We start from the raw sequence: 19603 nt of genomic DNA, 5'->3' as shown, positions 1-19603 counted from the left end.
CCCTACCGCCCCCGCCACTAGTATCTGATTACAAACCCCATCGCCTCCACCCCCTGTTCCCTGTTCAAGCCCCTATTATGCTATTGTGAGGCTGCGCGCCACACTGATTAAGTGGACTCGGAAGGGCTTGCCTCGTCGGGATGGGGGGGGGGGGGGGGAGGACCTGAGACAGATCTCTCTTTTTTTTGTGTAGCGAAGGGCTGCTTGACATTCAGTGAGGCGGAAAAGCGACACACAGATGGCAGGGGGCAGGGCGAACCCATCAATTTCTTCAGCACTGTGTCGCTACTGCATCTGCACATCCATAGCAGTGTTAATCCCAGATCTACCGTCAATATTTCGGAGCTCCATTAGCAATATTTTCTCACAGTTTTCGAATGGAGACCAGTAGTTTTCCGTGGCTCGTTAGACAAAGCCGTCCTCACAGACTCAATATTTATTGCGCAATAATATTGCATCAACATATTGCTTGAAAGTGCGAGGGCAAGAATACTATTGCGCAATATTTATGCCCAGGACGCGCCAATTAGAAATCTGCCTTCGTAGCGAACATGTCGGCATGGGTCTCTTATAAGCAGAGTGAGTCAGCCGCCCCCACAGTATGGGTTATATGCAACCCGCAATGCCTTCAAACACCACGAGCAGAATTTTCATATTCTCTCCCTTGCTCCGTATAAAATGCTGCCGCGCGGGATTAGCCGAGCGGTCTCAGGTGCTGCAGTCATGGACTGTGCGGTTGGTCCCGGCGGAGGTTCGAGTCCTCCCCCGGGCATGGGTGTGTCTGTTTGTCCTTAGGATAATTTAGGTTAAGCAGTGTGTAAGCTTAGGGACTGATGACCTTAGCAGTTAAGTCCCATAAGATTTCACAGACATTTGAATATTTTTTTATAAACTGTTAGCCCTGCAGAAGATACGAACAGTGCCTTTTTTTTAGTAAATCTAAAGTAATTAACTGGTCTACTGGGATACACTTCCGCTAGAGGTCGTAGTTTTCGAATTATTCGAGATGAATGTATGAGGGTGCTTTGAAATAGTTCTCGGAATCGCCACGAGAGATCAGCACTAGCGCAACGAGTTGTTCACGTGATATTCATCGGACTGTTGCCTGTAAACACGTGCCACGTCAGTGCTCTTGGAAGAGAGCTGTCGCGTTGACGTGGCTCTGTTATTGTTCCCGCGTAGTGATTTGGGAAGGTGGAAAAGAAATTGAGATTCGAGGAGTGATTAAGTATCTTGCAAAGAAAGGTACGAAACCAAAGGACATTCGTGCCCACTTCCAGAATACACTGGGGGACTCTGCTCCTTCATATTCAACTGCTGCCAAGTGGACAAATGAATTTAAATTTGGTCGGGAGAGCTTAGATGGGGATCCGCGCAGTGGTTGACCAAGATGTGTCACTACCCCATAAATCGTTGCAAAAGTACACAAAATGGTCACCGAGGATCGCCGATTGAAAGTGCATGAAATTGTTCACGCTTGCCAGATGTCATCTGAAAGGGTATATCACATTTTAACTGAAGAATTAGAAATGAAAAAATTATCTGCAAGATGCGTGCCGTGACTCTCGACACGCGCCCACACACGTGTGCTGTCGCCATGGCAAAATTACACGAACTAAGGTATGAACTGTTGCCACACCAGCCTTCTTCACGTGATATGGCTCCATCAGATTTCCATCTCTTCCCAAAGCTGAAAATTTTTCTTGGTAGACGAAGATTCACTTCAAATGCAGAATTCGTAGCTGGAGTTGACAACTATTTTGCAGGCCTGGAGGAAACTCATTGTCGAGATGGGATCAAGGCACTGGAACATCGTTGCACCAAGTGCTTTAATATATAAGTCCACTACATTGACAAAATAAAAAAAAGTTGCAGTGATGCAAGTACTTATTTTCTATTCCGTTACGAGAACTTTTCAAACCACCCTTGTACCTAAGTGAACTTCAAACACATCCCAACACAAAATTTAAATACGTTAAATATCCTGCAAAAGGATCCTGTTCATTTCTTGTGCAGGGCTAACAGTTTGCACCGTAGTGAGCGAGAGAATATGGGCCGGCCGCGGTGGCCTAGCGGTTCTAGGCACTTCAGCTGCTACAGTCGCAGGTTCGAATCCTGCCTCGGGCATGGATGTGTGTGATGTCCTTAGGTTAGTTAGGTTTAAGTAGTTCTAAGTGCTAGGCTACTGATGATCTCAGAAGTTAAGTCCCATAGTGCTCAGAGCCATTTTTAGATAATATGGAAATCTCGCGCCTGGTTTTTGGAGGTGATGCGGGTTGTATAAAACGCATAGGTAGGGGTAGGAACGCGTTAAACTTCGGTTACACGATAAATCAGTCTAATCTAAAAGCCGTAAATTCAACTAAATATCTAGGTATTACAATTAAGAACAACTTAAATTGGAAGGAACACGTAGAAAAAGTTGTGGGTGAGGATAACCGAAGACTGCGTTTTTTTTTTTTTCAGGACACTTAGAAAATGTAAAAGACCTACTAAGGAGACTGCCTACACTACGCTTGTCCGTCCTCTTTTAGAATACTGCTGCGCGGTGTGGGATCCTTACCAGATAGGACTGACGGAGTACATCGAAAAAGTTCAGAGAAAGGCAGCACGTCTTGTATTATCGCGAAATATGAGAGAGTGTGTCACAGAAATGATGCAGGATTTGGGATGGACATCATTACAGGAAAGGCGTTTTTCGTTGCGACGGAATCTTCTCACGACATTCCAATCACCAACTAACTGTCTCCTCCGAATGCGAAAATATTTTGTTGACGCCAACTTAGGGAGCAACGATCACCAAGATAAAATAACGGAAATCAGAGCTCGTACGGAAGGATATAGATGTTCATTCTTTCCGCGTGCTTTACGAGATTGGAATAATAGAGAATGGTGAAGGTGGTTCGATGAACCCTCTGCCAGGCACTTGAATGTGATTTTCAGAGTATCCATGTAGATGTAGATGTAGAAAGGCTACAGTGTGACTGCACACTTCAGCGGCGTACTGATTTGAAAAGATCGGCCGCCACCGGCCGATGTCCGTCGGCGGCGGACTCCACGGATATCCAAGCCAATCTGACAGCAGCCTAGGTGGCGACTTATTTTTTGCGCGGTGACAAATTCAACTACTACCCCTCGTAACTGCGCGTAGTTAAGGATTCCTACACAAACCGGGCGCAGAACTACGGGCGCCGATTGTTGACGCAGTCAGTGGGTACTGTTTGTCTGTGTAGCAGCCGTGCTGCATCCAGCCGGGCCAAAACCGCGGGCCCGGGCTAATTCGAGTGCCAAAGATGTTCCAAACCGCAGCGCATTCGCGTCACGCGCGCCATCTGCACGCCGTCCCGCTGGCAAACAAGCGCGATGCTCTTCTGTTCAGCGCCGCCAAGCGCATTCTTTTGTTTCGTATTCCGCGACCACCATCACCGCCACCTTTTTTCTTTCGCCGTCCGCGCCAACCCCAACTGTTCCTTTCCTTTCTTTTTTAATTTTGTTTTCCATCTCTTTGTTCCGTCCTTTTCTTAGAACAAGATTTTGAATTTTCGGTGCGGGCGACTATTGAGACGTGTACGTGTTCCTTGTTTAATTCTCGCAGTAGCAACGTATTATCAGTAACGTGTATTACTAATGGGCATGGGAGTACTTCACGTCTACCTTAAAAAATTAAGAAAAAACAAAATATGTTAATGGTTGTTGATTTGTATTAACAATTAACAATAGATTTGTTAAAAGAGTTACTGATGTGTGCGGCTGTTTGCTGATGATGCTGTGGTGTACGGGACGGTGTCGTCGTTGAGTGACTGTAGGAGGATACGAGATGACTCGGACAGGATTTGTGATTGGTGTAAAGAATGGCAGCTAACTCTAAATATAGATAAATGTAAATTAATGCAGATGAATAGGAAAAAGAATGCCGTAATGTTTGAATACTCCATTAGTAGTGTAGCGCTTGACACAGTCACGTCGATTAAATATTTGGGCGTAACATTGCATAGCGATATGAAGTGGGACAAGCATGTAATGGCAGTTGTGGGGAAGGCGGATAGTCGTCTTCGGTTCATTGGTAGAATTTTGGGAAGATGTGGTTCATCTGTAAAGGAGACCGCTAATAAAACACTAATACGACCTATTCTTGAGTACTGTTCGAGCGTTTGGGATCAGGTCGGATTGAGGGAGGACATAGAAGCAATTCAGAGTCGGGCTGCTAGATTTGTTACTGGTAGGTTTGGTCATCACGCGAGTGTTACGGAAATGCTTCAGGAACTCTGGTGGGAGTCTCTAGAGGAAAAAGGAGGCGTTCTTTTCGTGAATCGCTACTGAGGAAATTTAGAGAACCAGCATTTGAGGCTGACTGCAGTACAGTTTTACTGCCTACAACTTACATTTCGCGGAAAGACCACAAAGATAAGATAAGAGAGATTAGGGCTCGTACAGAGGCATATAGGCAGTCATTTTTCCCTCGTTCTGTTTGGGAGTGGAACAGGGAGAGAAGATGCTAGTTGTGGTACGAGGTACCCTCCGCCAGGCACCGTATGGTGGATTGCGGAGTATGTATGTAGATGTAGATGTAGATGTAGTCCAGAATAAGAAAATATCTTTTAGCACATTTTTATAGAAATACCAACGCACTTCCAGCAATGTGTTCTGTCAACAAACGTGGTGGGAGGGGGGGGGAGGGGGCGTTATTTTGTGACCACCACAAAAATTTTTAATAATTTTGTTAATTATAGCTAACTTTTGCGGACAACGTAAGCCAGGTCCTGAACATGAAAATTGGTAATGTTATCATCATTGTGAAAAGTCACGTCTACCACTCAGACTTAACTTTATCGGTCAAGTTCAAGTGAAAATTTTAAAACAGTTATGGAATCTCATAGAAGACTTCACCAAAAGCAATATTTTAGTTTCAAAATTTTCAATTGCCTCACTAGATTAAAATATTTTCAAAAGGTGGGCACGGAGCATCGCCCCTTCCTCCTTGGTATTTTGAGGGTTAAGACGTTTCATGGTCAGCCATTGCGTGTGCGTGTTTCATCTGAGGACCAGTAGACACCCGAACTTGTAAAGAATGTTTCTCCCAATGTCGCTTTTAGGCCCAAGGGATACACGCCGGCACTTTGTCCACCAGGGAGAGAAGATTGTCAGGGAACCCCCGGTGCATGATTTACACACAGCACACCGCGTATCAGAATTAAAAGCCGAGACTGACACGGGCGGAAGTTTACGACGGAAATAACCGGATAAGTTTAACGAATATATGAGATGCATCGAGAAACGTTCTGTTACATGCTCAAGATGATTCGAGGTGACTTTCAGAAACATGATTACAGATACCCTGCCGGCCTGGGTGACCGAGCGGTTCTAGGCGCTACAGTCTGGAACCAAGCGACCGCTACGGTCGCAGGTTCGAATCCTGCCTCGGGCATGGATGTGGTCCTTAGGTTAGTTAGGTTTAAGTAGTTCTAAGTTCTAGGGCACTGATGACCTTAGAAGTTAAGCCCCATAGTGCTCAGAGCCGTTTCAACCATTTGAAAAGATACCCTGCGTAACATAAAACAAACTCAACAAAAGAGACATATTACATCGCTTAAACTTCAGTGTCTGTCATTCAGCCAACATGTGAAAGACAAACATGAAATTAGAATAAGATACTCTGAGCACCTAAGCCACTGAAAAGTGCTATACGACATTTGTGATCCCGTTCATATAACAAAACAAGCGCCCTACTGGTATAAATAGACCAGTAAGCAGTAATAACAATTCGTAAGACAGCTAATGCCAACCTAGCCCAACCCAAAAATGAATCACAACAGTAACTTTCAGCGTAAGATACGTCACCCATCTCCCTTGAACAAACTACTCTTCGTGGTTATAATTAACGCCTTCAATTTCCGATAAGGATTTTACTTATTGTGGTTTTTTTTTATGAACCTGCGATTTCAATCCACAGATTTAAAGCTACATCCCGTTGTCTGTATTTTTCATCTACGAGATGCTACAAATTCGCTCCTTCTTGGACTAAACTAGTCAGTTTTTTACACCACAAATTTCGTGTGTGAGAACGTCGCCCTATTCGAACGAAGAAAACAAACTGATTTGAACTTCACCGATTGTCGTCCCAAGTCTGTATGTTCGGCCGATGACATCGGCTACATCGCGACCGCGCACGTACTACCGCACTGTTCTCAAAAGATCGGCCGTCGTCGGCCGATGTCGGTTGTCGGCGGAATGTCTCCGATGTCGGTCTCACAGTGACGGCAGTCGGCTATGTCGCTGATGTACCTCAACATCTTTCCACTGTTCTGATAGTCTACCCCGAGTAACACACGCCACATTCGCACGCAATGCGGCGCATGTCACAGACCTGCACTGAAGCGCCAAAGTATCTGGTATAGACAAGCGAATTCACATAAAGAAATACACTCCTGGAAATGGAAAAAAGAACACATTGACACCGGTGTGTCAGACCCACCATACTTGCTCCGGACACTGCGAGAGGGCTGTACAATCAATGATCACACGCACGGCACAGCGGACACACCAGGAACCGCGGTGTTGGCCGTCGAATGGCGCTAGCTGCGCAGCATTTGTGCACCGCCGCCGTCAGTGTCAGCCAGTTTGCCGTGGCATACGGAGCTCCATCGCAGTCTTTAACACTGGTAGCATGCCGCGACAGCGTGGACGTGAACCGTATGTGCAGTTGACGGACTTTGAGCGAGGGCGTATAGTGGGCATGCGGGAGGCCGGCTGGACGTACCGCCGAATTGCTCAACACGTGGGGCGTGAGGTCTCCACAGTACATCGATGTTGTCGCCAGTGGTCGGCGGAAGGTGCACGTGCCCGTCGACCTGGGACCGGACCGCAGCGACGCACGGATGCACGCCAAGACCGTAGGATTCTACGCAGTGCCGTAGGGGACCGCACCGCCACCTCCCAGCAAATTAGGGACACTGTTGCTCCTGGGGTATCGGCGAGGACCATTCGCAACCGTCTCCACGAAGCTGGGCTACGGTCCCGCACACCGTTAGGCCGTCTTCCGCTCACGCCCCAACATCGTGCAGCCCGCCTCCAGTGGTGTCGCGACAGGCGTGAATGGAGGGACGAATGGAGACGTGTCGTCTTCAGCGATGAGAGTCGCTTCTGCCTCGGTGCCAATGATGGTCGTATGCGTGTTTGGCGCCGTGCAGGTGAGCGCCACAATCAGGACTGCATACGACCGAGGCACACAGGGCCAACACCCGGCATCACGGTGTGGGGAGCGATCTCCTACACTGGCCGTACACCACTGGTGATCGTCGAGGGGACACTGAATAGTGCACGGTACATCCAAACCGTCATCGAACCCATCGTTCTACCATTCCTAGACCGGCAAGGGAACTTGCTGTTCCAACAGGACAATGCACGTCCGCATGTATCCCGTGCCACCCAACGTGCTCTAGAAGGTGTAAGTCAACTACCCTGGCCAGCAAGATCTCCGGATCTGTCCCCCATTGAGCATGTTTGGGACTGGATGAAGCGTCGTCTCACGCGGTCTGCACGTCCAGCACGAACGCTGGTCCAACTGAGGCGCCAGGTGGAAATGGCATGGCAAGCCGTTCCACAGGACTACATCCAGCATCTCTACGATCGTCTCCATGGGAGAATAGCAGCCTGCATTGCTGCGAAAGGTGGATATACACTGTACTAGTGCCGACATTGTGCATGCTCTGTTGCCTGTGTCTGTGTGCCTGTGGTTCTGTCAGTGTGATCATGTGATGTATCTGACCCCAGGAATGTGTCAATAAAGTTTCCCCTTCCTGGGACAATGCATTCACGGTGTTCTTATTTCAATTTCCAGGAGTGTATGTAAACAGGCAGAATACGACGCTGCGGTCGGCAACGCCTATATAAGACAAGTTTCTGGCGGAGTTGTTACATCGGTCACTGCTGCTACAATGGCAGGTTATTAAGATGTAAGTGAGTTTGAACGTGGCGTTATATTCGGCGCGCGAGCGTTGAGAGACAGCATCTCCGAGGTAGCGACCAAGTGGGGATTTTCCCGTACGACCATTTCACAAGTGTACCGTAAGTATGAGGAATCCGGTAGAACATCAAATCACCGACATCGCTGTAGCCGGAAAAAGATCCTGCAAGAACAGGACCAACGGCGACTGAAGAGAATCGTTCAACGTGACAGAAGTGCAACCCTTCCCCAAATTGCTGCAGATTTTAATGCTGGGCCATCAACCACGGTCAGCGCCCGAACCGTACAACGAAACATCATCGATATGGGCTTTCGGAGCCGAAGGCCCACTCTTGTACCCTTGATGACTGCGCGACACAAAGCTTTACGCCTCGCCTGAGCCCGCTAACACCGACATTGGACTGTTGATCACTGGAAACATGTTGCCTGGCCGGACGAGTCTCGTTTCAAATTGTGTCGAGCGGATGGACGTGTACGGGTATGGAGACAATCTCACGAATCTATGGACCCTGCATGTCAGCAGGGGACTGTTCAAGCTGGTGGATGCTCTGTAATGGTGTGGGGCGTGTGCAATTGGAGTGATACGTTACCCCTGATACGTCTAGATAGGGCTCTGACAGGTAACACGTACATAAGCATCATATATGATCACCTGCATCCATTCATGTCCGATGTGCGTTCCGACGGACTTGGGCAATTCCAGCAGGACAATCCGACACCCCACACGTCCAGAATTGCTACAGAGTGGCTCCAGGAACACTCTTCTGAGTTTAGACACTTCCGCTGGCCACCAAACTCTCCCGACATGAACATTATTGAGCATATCTGGGATGCCTTGCAACGTGCTGTTCAGAAGAGATCTCCATCCCCTCGTACTCTTACGCATTTATGGACAGCCTTGCAGGATTCATGGTGTCGATTCCCTCCAGCACCACTTCAGACATTAGTCGAGTCCATGCCACGTCGTGTTGCGGCGCTTCTGACTGCTCGCGGGGGCCCTACACAGGTGTACCAATTTCTTTGTCTCTTCAGTGTATATCGTCTTTATCACAGAGCTCGAACACTTTCAAGACACGGAGAACCTCGCCGAGGAATTACATGGCCTACAAATAGTGTTCCAACGGAACGCGTACTCAGGTGGTCACATGAGCTGGCGTTGGAGTCAAAATCAAGAGCGTCTGAGAAAGTGGTTGATATTCAGAGAAGGAGAAGTCAAGAACTGTTTAGCTACCTTACACGGGCCCAATATGCATAAAGATCGTCAGAATCCCACGGAAACATAGCATCCAGTGCAATTCGCTCCGTCAACAAAGATAAAAGATGTTCTTTGTAATGTTGAAATAGGAAATACTGTGCTTCAGAAGAATGGTGTAGACTGGATGATAAGACAGAATAGCTAATGAGAAGCTACTGAATCGGGGAAAAATTCGATTGTAGAAGGGATAGATTGATAGGATATACCATGCGGGGTCAGAAATCTTCAGTTTGGTGATGGATGGAGGAGTGTGGGGTTAAAAATTGTAGAGGAAGACCAAGAGATGAATACAGTATCTTCAAGTGGATGGAGCTTGCAGTAGTAGCGTAGAGACGTGCACAGAATAGCACGGTGTGGAAAGTTGCATCAAACCAGTGGTCGGAATATAGGATGCAAATTATATATAAGAATTTTCCGTTCACCCACATTATGTGTTGAGAAACTGCAGCGGTGAGGATGCAAACGGTGTGGCGAAACTACAGATTGAGCTCCGGCTAATTCCGCTCATTTCCTCCTAGACGTTCTAACAGGTCGTGACGTAGTCGCCAAACACCGCTTCATACCGCACTGCTCAAGTCATCGGCCGCTAACTTCTATAATCAGAGATATTACGCATTCATTTAGGCGCCAAGAGTGGCGCAGGCCGTTACGTAACGTCTGTGGAACGCGGCTCCCTGCCCGTGATAAGTTTATCTTGGCGAGTTAATAGTCTTTGACACCAATATCCTGCGCACCGTTTGGCTTCATTGCCTTCCCCTTCGTCTGCGTCGGAGCTCGTGGCCTTCTTTAATCGCACAGTTTACCCTAGCGGTCACTCTTAATGCCTCGTCTGTTTGTTCGCGAGCTTTTTAAAAAGGTCGGGCCTACGCGGCGCCGGCTGTCGACGCAGTTAACTCGCCCGCCGCTAGATGCTGCTGGCGTAGCGGAAACGTCCGTCTGTTTGAACATCACATCGCTGGCGGCGCGTTTGAACACACAGCGGCGTACTAACGAATCTAAACGAGACAAGGACGCGCGAACAGTAAACTCTGGTTTAGAGAGCGGAATATGTTGGAAGTCTGCCGTCGCTCTCGCTTTATTTCTTTCGCGAGTGAGTGTAATTAATATAGGAGCTATACAACAAGCCCGTGTCTTTCTGCGTGCATAATTTCTCTGGAAATGGAGGGTCATCGATTTTTCAAATCTTCGTCAAAAGCGGGGCGGATTCATTACACTCGGTTCTTCCCAATGTGACTCTTTCGACAAGCAGAGTCATGCATTCCATCCTAACGGTAATTTTTCAAGCCATTATGAAGTGTGTGGCGGAGAAAACTTCTCATACACGCAGCTCTTCCCACTGTGTTTGCGTTTGAAGATTGTGAATCTATAGAAGTCATTCATTCCATCCTAACGGTAATTTTTCATACTACTGTCAAGAGTGCATTTCATTACACGCAGTTGTTCGCATGGTGTTTGCGTCAAAAGATTGTGCTAGAATACTCCTGAGACGGCACTAACTAAAATATCACACATAATGGGTGTGGGAAACATGTATTGCGGCCTACTATATCAGTTATTAAGTGCTCTATAACAGCGACGGAATATCAGACTTCGGACTAACAGCAACGAACTATCAGATGACAGCTGATAATCATACTTTCGGCCATCTTTAAAACGTTTCAAAACAATGTAAATCCTGCGCGCGCCGGTTTAGAGGGTAGTCACATACAGTCTGAAAAGCTTGCAAGAGAGGGAGGAGGGGGAGGGGGGGGGAGAATTTGTGTTGAGAAATAATTGTTAAGAAAAAAATTCGATACCTTTTCCAATTTCATTAGCATTGAATCCAGCCAATCAGGTCGTTGCGCGCGCAGTTTCAACCAACCTACCAGAGAGAGTGTTGCCAACCGCTAACTTAAATTCATCACTTCGCCAAAAGACACATTTTAACTGGTAATAAGGATATGAAGAAGCGGCAACGCAAGGACACACACATGTCTGTGCATTACCACAATTAGCGAAGACCTGATGGCTAAATTCAATGCTAATTAATTCGGAAACGGCGCAACGCATCGCAGTATTCTCTTAACAATTATCTCTCCGCACAACTTCCCTGCAATGCCCTTACAACTATTTCACACTGCTACCGACCACCCTGTATATACATTACGGTTTCACGTACACCAGATTTTCATTTCTCTCTCTCTCTCTCTCTCTCTGGGACATATTGTGTAGACGAAAATTAAAAATAGTTGCTATCCCCCGGGTTCAAAGTAATTCACAGTCAAACATTCGTTTTTAACGATTATTACCCCTACACAGAATTTGAACAGCACGCAACTACACAGAGTTATTTGGCAATCTCCTAAACGTAACGATCATAATACAAAAACCTGGCCATAGTAGTAAAATTTATCGCTATTCTCATTTCTGCTACTTCTCATTACTTTGATCTTTCTTCGATTTACCTCCAATCCTTACTCTGCACTTATTAGACTGTTCATTCCGTTTAACAAGTCCAGTAATTCTTCATTTTCACTAATGGTAGGAATGTCGTCAGTGAATCTTATCACTGATATCATTTCACCCTACCACGCGGGATTAGCCGAGCGGTCTGAGGCGCTGCAGTCATGGACTGTGCGGCTGGACCCGGCGGAGGTTCGAGTCCTCCCTCGGGCATGGGTGTGTGTGTGTTTGTCCTTAGGATAATTTAGGTTAAGTAGTGTGTAAGCTTAGGGACTGATGACCTAAGCAGTTAAGTCCCATAAAATATCACACACATTTGAACATTTTGAACATTTTACCCTGAATTTTAATATCACCTTTGACGCTTTTTTTTTAATTGCTCACCTTCTTCTCTGACGCATAGATTGAACAGTAGGGGCGAAAGACTATTTGCCTGTCTTATACACTGCCTAATCTAGCACTTCGTCCTTGGTCCTTGATCTTATTGTTCCCTCCTGGTTCTTGTACATATTGCCTAATACAGGGTCTTTCCTATAGCTTACTCCTATTTCCCGAAAATTTCGAACATCTTGCACCATTTGAAACTGTCGAAGGCTTTTTCCACGTCGACAAATCCTGTAACGTTCCTCGATTTTTCTAGAATCATTCTCCGATTATCAAGCGCAACGTAACAGCTGCTTCTGTGATTACATTTCCGACTGCCAAATTCATCGTCAGCTAACAGTGTGTCAGTTATCAAGCAGGCTGACTACACTTTTTCATCCCGTCGCGTATTTCCCGTGGGCCACATCTGTCACCATTAGTAAAGTACCTGTTGCCGTCCGTATGAGTCACGTGAGTAGACTCCGGGGTGCCGCGTCGGACAGCATCGTCCCGTCTGCCCTGCGGAGTGTAAAAGCCTGCCCGGGAGATAGGCGCCGTCTATAACCGGATGAGTGGCGCTCAGCCGCGGGTATTTAGAGGGCAGAGCAGCTCGAAACAGAGAGATACGGCAGACGAAACGCAGCCTGTACTCTAAAGCGAGCAAAGCCCCCTCCGCCACTCACCTACAGGCCAGGCCGTGTTCTTCCAACCAGAAACGCCCTCTGCCTGTGGCCTGATTTTGCAGCAGTGCTGTGGGGCGTTATTGTTCTCGCCAAAGTACACTGGCTATCTTGAACATTTACGCTCGTACACACACCATAAGAGGACCCTAAACTCGGTTGTTTCAGATAAGGGACAAGAGGTCGCAAATAAGTACTTCGAGGCGCTATGACGCTTCGAATGACCAGTGTGTTAACAAGGACTTGTTCGTAAACTGCTTCAGATTTGTAAAATCGTGGACTTCCCGTCGCCGCAACACCAATGAGCCGGAATTACAGTCAGCTTACTCATAAAAAAACCTCTCCACGCTATTCAGTCCTGTGCAAACCCCTTCTCCTTCGCATAACCATTGCAGCTTACGCCCACTTCAACCTGCGAACTGTATACATACACTACTGGCCATTAAAATTGCTACACCACGAAGATGACGTGCTACAGACGCGAAATTTAACCGACAGGAAGAAGATGCTGCGATATCCAAATGATTAGCTTTTCAGAGCATTCACACAAGATTGGCACCGGTGGCGACACCTACAACGTGCTGACACGAGGAAAGTTTCCGACCGATTTCTCATACACAAACAGCAGTTGACCGGCGTTGCCTGGTGAAACGTTGTTGTGATGCCTAGTGTAAGGAGGAGAGATGCGTACCATCAAGTTTCCGACTTTGATAAAGGTTGGATTGTAGCTTATCGCGATTGCGGTTTATCGTATCGCGACATTGCTGCTCGCGTCGCTCGAGATCCAATGACTGTTAGCAGAGTATGGAATCCCAACGGCCTCGTATCACTAGCAGTCGAGATGACAGACATCTTATCCGCACGGCTGTAACGGATCGTGCAGTCACGTCTGGATCCCCGAGTCAGCAGATGGGGACGTTTGCAAGACAACAACCATCTGCACGAACAGTTCGACGACGTTTGCAGCAGCACGGACTATCAGCTCGGAGACCGTGGCTGCGGTTACCCTTGACGCTGCATCACAGACAGGAGCGCCTGCGATGGTGTACTCGACGACGAACCTGGGTGCACGAATGGCAAAACGTCATTTTTTCGGATTTTACAGCATCACGATGGTTGCATCCTTGTTTGGCGACATCGTGGTGAACGCACACTGGAAGCGTGTATTCGTCATCGCCATACTGGCGTATCACTCGGCGTGATGGTACGGGGTGCCATTGGTTACACGTCTCGGTCACCTCTTGTTCACATTGACGGCACTTTGAACACTGGACGTTACATTGCAGATGTGTTACGACCCGTGGCTCTACCCTTCATTCGCTCCCTGCGAAACCCTACATTTCAGCAGGATAATGCACGACCGCATGTTGGAGGTCCTGTACGGGCCTTTCTGGATACAGAAAATGTTCGACTGCTGCCCTGGCCTAGCATGTTCTCCAGATCTCTTGACAACTGAAAACGTCTGGTCTATGGTGGCCGAGCAACTGGCTCGTCACAATACGCCAGTCACTACTCTCGATGAACTGTGGTATCGTGTTGAAGCTGCACGGGCAGCTGTACCTGTACACGCCATCCGAGCTCTGTTTGACTCAATGCCCAGGCGTATCGAGGCCGTTATTACGGCCAGAGGTGGTTGTTCTGGGTACTGATTTCTCAGGATCTATGCACCCAAATTGCGTGAAAATGTAATCACATGTCAGTTCTAGTATAATATATTTGTCCAATGAATACCCGTTTATCATTTGCATTTCTTCTTGGTGTAGCAATTTTAATGGCCAGTAGTGTACTTCTGTATACGTTCATCTTGACACACTGTTTGAAGAGGCTATTCATTCTGGTGAACTGCTCTTGAAAGCCGTCTGCCATCTCTTACGGCAACCCTCAACTTTTTTTTATTTCTTCTACCTGAACTTTAACCTTTTTGCAGATTTCTCCCTGGTTTCCTTAACTGCTTACTCATTCTACACACTGAATACCATCTGGGATAGGCAACAACAATGTCCTTTGTGCTCTTCGCCTCTTACAACAGCAGTCTGGTCGTTGTACAAGTTATAGGTAACCTTTCGCTCCTTGAGTTTTACCGCTGCTATCTTCAAAAAAAGAGGCGGAGATCGAAACACAAACCGGTCTGTTATCATTTTGACGCAACCGGCCCTAGAATGATTGCCTATAGAACGACAGATGTTACGTTCCTTTGGGAGAAAATGGACGTCGTTTGAAGCGGCGTATTGATTTCGAGCAAGAATTTAGAAACTGCATTCACAGCTCCCACTGGTAATTCCGTAAGCGTGTAACCTTGCCGGTCGAGAAGTGTGGTACGTGCGTAGGCATACAAAACAATCGTTACCGAGCTGGGCGCACTTGCTCCGTCTACTGTGTAACATTTTTGGATGCCATCACTCACACATTATTTCCTCCCCTTGTCCCTCTGTCGGGACGGAAGAGGCAGCCCCCACATATAAAAACATCCGTGGGAACCGCTCCCAGTTGTAGCGCAACTGTCGAAATCCTCCTCCTCATTATAATCCCAAATTATACGACGCGATGGCAAGAAGTAAGGCTTCCATCTCTCTCTGCGCCTCCCCCCCCCCCCCCCTCTCTCTCTGGACTGCAGTGATGATAACCGAAGCGTTGCGCTTCACAACACAGGCCGCTGGGGCACACGAAGTAACCACCAAAAAACGAAAAACGAAATTCCTCGCAGAAGCGCAGTTTCATCCAATTTTTGGCTCGGGTAAAGGAAAGAAAGGATAAGACTGAAAACAAAGCTTTAAATATTAACTCACAATGGTCGGTATTTAGGTGTATCGTGCGTCGTCAGTAAGATTATTAAGGCTGACGTATCTTACAAGGGAACCTCCCCATCGCACCCCCGTCAGATTTAGTTATAAGTTGGCACAGTGGGCAGGCCTTGGAAAACTGAACACAGATCAATCGAGAAAGCAGGAAGAAGTTGTGTGGAACTATGAAAAAATTTAGTAAAATATACAAACTGAGTAGTCCATACGCAAGATAGGCAACATCAAGGAGTGTGTGAGCTGAGTAGCTCCGTGATCCCGTGGTTAGCGTGAGCATCTGCAGAACGAGATGTCCTTGGTTCAAATCTTCCCTCGAGTGAAAATTTTACTTTCTTTATTTTTACAAAGTTATGATCTGTCCGTTCGTTCATTAACGTCTCTGTTCACTGTAATAAGTTTAGTGTCTGTGACCGCACCGCAAAACCGTGCGATTAGTAGACGAAAGGCGTGCCTCTCCAATGGGAACCGAAAACATTTGATCGCAAGGTCATAGGTCAACCGATTCCTCCACAGGAAAACACGTCTGATATATTCTATACGACACTGGTGACGGCATGTGCGTCACATGACAGGAATATGTTGTCGACCCACCTAACTTGTACACTTAGCGAATGAGTAAAAAGATTCTTCTACCTTGCCCGATTTAGATTTTCTTGTGGATGTGATAATCACTCCCAAACATAAGAGTTTGTCACATAAACTGAAAATAAAAAATTAAATTTTTCACTCGAGGGCAGACTCGAACCTGGGACCTTTCGTTCCGTAGTTGCCCTCGCTAACGACGGGACGACGGCGCTCCCTACTCCTATTGTCCTTGATGTTGCCTATCATCGCATGGACTACTCAGTTTGTATATTTTACTAATTTTTCTCATAGTTCCACACAACCTCTCCCTGTTTTCTCGATTGATCTGTGTTCAGTTTTTCAAGGCCTATCCACTGTGCCAACTTGTAACTAAATCTGAGGGGGGTGCGGTGGGGAGGTTCCCTTGTTAGCTTCGGCTCGTTCCTACTACTGGTGCAGGTAAGTTGTCGAGTTGCACTGCCGTAACGCAGGTTCCCTCGCATACTTCAGTCCGATTGGTGCCGCCCGAGTCGAACTATTCCTGAAAACAGACAGACTGGGACGGATTCGCAAACGCTCCGCTGGGGTCGTGACAGCGTGTACAGCCCGTACCGGAGTCTGACGCAGGGGTTCGGGAAACGTGAACGGGAATTCTTGGAAGAAGACGTAGCCAACTTCAAGCTGACCCAAAAGTGCATTAACATTTGAAAATTCAGTACTTCACGGAATAACGTAGGTAAGGAGTTAAGAATTGACACGCGTGGTTGAAATGACGTGGGGTTTTACTGAAACTAACAGAAACTGAACAAAATGACCGAAATATTGCTGTGCTTCACATGATACAAAAACAATAATTAGCATAAGATTTTATTTTTAGCAAGTCATTATTATTTTTTTTTTATGTCGTGTGACGAGGGCCTCCCGTCGGGTAGACCGTTCGCCTGGTGCAAGTCTTTCGATCTGACGCCACTTCGGCGCCTTGCGCGTCGATGGGGGTGAAATTATGACGATTAGGGCAACACAACAACCAGTCCCTGAGCGGAGAAAATGTCCGACTCAGCCGGGAATCGAACCCGGGCCCTTAGGATTGACATTCTGTCGCGCTGCCCACTTTTTTTTCTTTTTTTTTCGATATAGTTCGTTGCGTTTGGTCTGGGCGGACGCCACAAGACATCAGTTCAGGTTGATTGTTAATTCCTTGACTCAGTTTTTTTTATTACAGAGAGCACGCAGCCCTCTGAGCGAACACGCTGAGCTATCGTGCCGGCTATCCATCTCAGCCACCGAGAGGGGACAGTCATCATTATGATACAAAAGCATTAAACAACGATAGCCTGTGCATAAATACTTAAAACGTAGTGTTTTTTTTTTTTTTTTGCACCCTGCACTTAAAATGAACGAAATTTCTTCACGTAACATATACGACAGAGAACACAATATAAAACAAAATTAAGCAGGATTTCAAATTGTCGCGTGTGATCCTCTAAATATCCTGATTTGCATCAGACATGTTTCAGTACATTTGTAAGCCTTGGCGACGAGAATTGATTGCGTACTAGTGACTGCACCTTGATTGTATTGTTTCTCAAGGGGAGTCTGACACAATAATGATTTGTCACCCCTGGGTAAGAAAATCTTTTCGCGAATTTGTTCCAACTTCTTATTACTTTACAAATGTTACATAACTAACGTTAAGCATGTAAGAAATTATGTTTAAAGTTTCTTGGAATTCGCTGGTTTTGCACGCATCTCAGTGTTTATGACGTCATGTAGCATGAAGTAAAAATGGCTCTCAGCACTGTGGGACTTAACATCTGAGGTCATCAGTCCCCTAGACATAGAACTACTTAAACTTAACTAACTCAAGGACATCACACACATCCATGCCCGAGACAGGATTCGGACCTGCGACCGTAGCAGCAGCGCGATTCCGGTCTGAGGCGCCTAGAACCGCTTGGCCACACGGGCCGGCAGCATGAAGTATATATCGCACAGTAATATAATTTTGCACGAACTACCAGTGATCTGTATGGGCACCGTCAGCAAACTTAGTAAAGTTAGTAGAGTTAGTAGTAAAGAAATAATAAATTAATACGTCATGCCTGATGACGAAATTTCGCAGTATAAACAGCGCAAAATGTAGTGAATGATAAAACTTTTTTTTCCTTTCATTACTCGGTGGGGCGCGTCAGTGAGAAAAAATTTCGTAAAGGTTTAAAAATATGTGTAAAGTTCATCGGATGTCGCTAAATGCTGTCATTCTCAAATACTGGATGGATATAATCTGGGTAATTTGTGCTTCATGATCTACTCTGCTTCAGTTTGTAACTCTAATACTTGAACTTTTTGTAAAACTTTTAACATAGAATTATAACGCTTAATAAGGAGATTATGACAGAATTCTTTAATTTTCAAGTTTTCTCAGTAATTATTCGGGGGGGGGGGGGGGGGGGTCGACCGTTCTAGTCGTTTACAGAAGAAATGCAGTACATAGAAAGTTTGGAGGAACCTTTTTTTCCGCAGCAGAGTGTAATAAATATCTTGTCTACTCTACGCATTGCCGTGAAGATACAACTGGACTGCAGGCCACACTAGACAACGGGAAGAAATCAGAATGTACCGAACACTGTATCCTACAGAACTAATTGCATAGCGCAGGATGCACTGAAAAGTTGTAGACATTCCGTTCGTCACGGTACCGCCTAGTTCGCAAAAGCGCCGCTCAGATGGCAGCACGCTTCGCGGTCGTTACAGCGCAGCGCAAGCACGATTGTGGCGCAAGTTCCAATCTTCCGTCGGAAACGATATAATGTCCGTCTAACGAAGAGAGGGCGTAGCAGACATCGACCAGCAGTATCGACCTCTCCAGTTTTATCACAGTCTAACTTGTTAGACTGTGGTTCTACTGCAATAAATCGCACTAAAAACGACGAACCAGTGGCTGTAAAATCACTTTCTTTTCTGCCTCCAACGTGGTTACGAATCAAATCAGTAATTCTGAAATAAATGAAGCTATTAGCAACGAGTAAATACAACTTTTGATTGGGTAGACCAACTACTACTACTAACAATAATAATTCATCAGTGGCTAATTTTCTATTGTCTCCCTGTTTCCGAAGACGGTGACAGAACACACAGATACATCCTGTTTATAAGGGGCTCCCAAAACCGGATTTCGTAAACCGATTTCCCAATACCGCTTCTGGGTGGTCATGTAAACACTTCAAAATCGATTCTCGAAATCCGCTTCTGGTTGCCGGGTTTGCAGCTCCCCATTCTATTTTCGCTCCTTGTTTATGAAACCGGTTTTGAAAAGTGCTTGGGCAGTCAGGTTGGGTCTTGTTTTTAAAAAATTTCGGATAATATTGGCGGAGTGGCTTTTTGTACAGTGAAGGATAAGTAGAAATAGACTAGAGTTGTTTACAGCCCGTCTGACTAAAGAGATATAGCGATTGTGCTGAATAAATCATAAAATGTAACAGCTGTCCAAGGGCCAAATATAACTGCGCTAGCAAATCCGCTTCAGACCTTGTCATGT

General features: G+C 46.4%; 1 protein-coding gene across 1 annotated transcript in view; it reads right to left on the bottom strand.

The window, feature by feature from the left end:
• Nucleotides 1-19603, bottom strand: part of LOC126213609 (basement membrane-specific heparan sulfate proteoglycan core protein-like) — an 843204-nt gene that overhangs the window by 744750 nt on the left and 78851 nt on the right. The gene's annotated exons all lie outside the window — the stretch shown is intronic.

This window comes from Schistocerca nitens, chromosome 11 (genome assembly GCF_023898315.1).
Source record: "Schistocerca nitens isolate TAMUIC-IGC-003100 chromosome 11, iqSchNite1.1, whole genome shotgun sequence".
In the NCBI taxonomy this organism is placed as follows: Eukaryota; Metazoa; Arthropoda; class Insecta; order Orthoptera; family Acrididae; genus Schistocerca; species Schistocerca nitens.
This window is presented reverse-complemented; position numbering and strand designations above follow the sequence as displayed.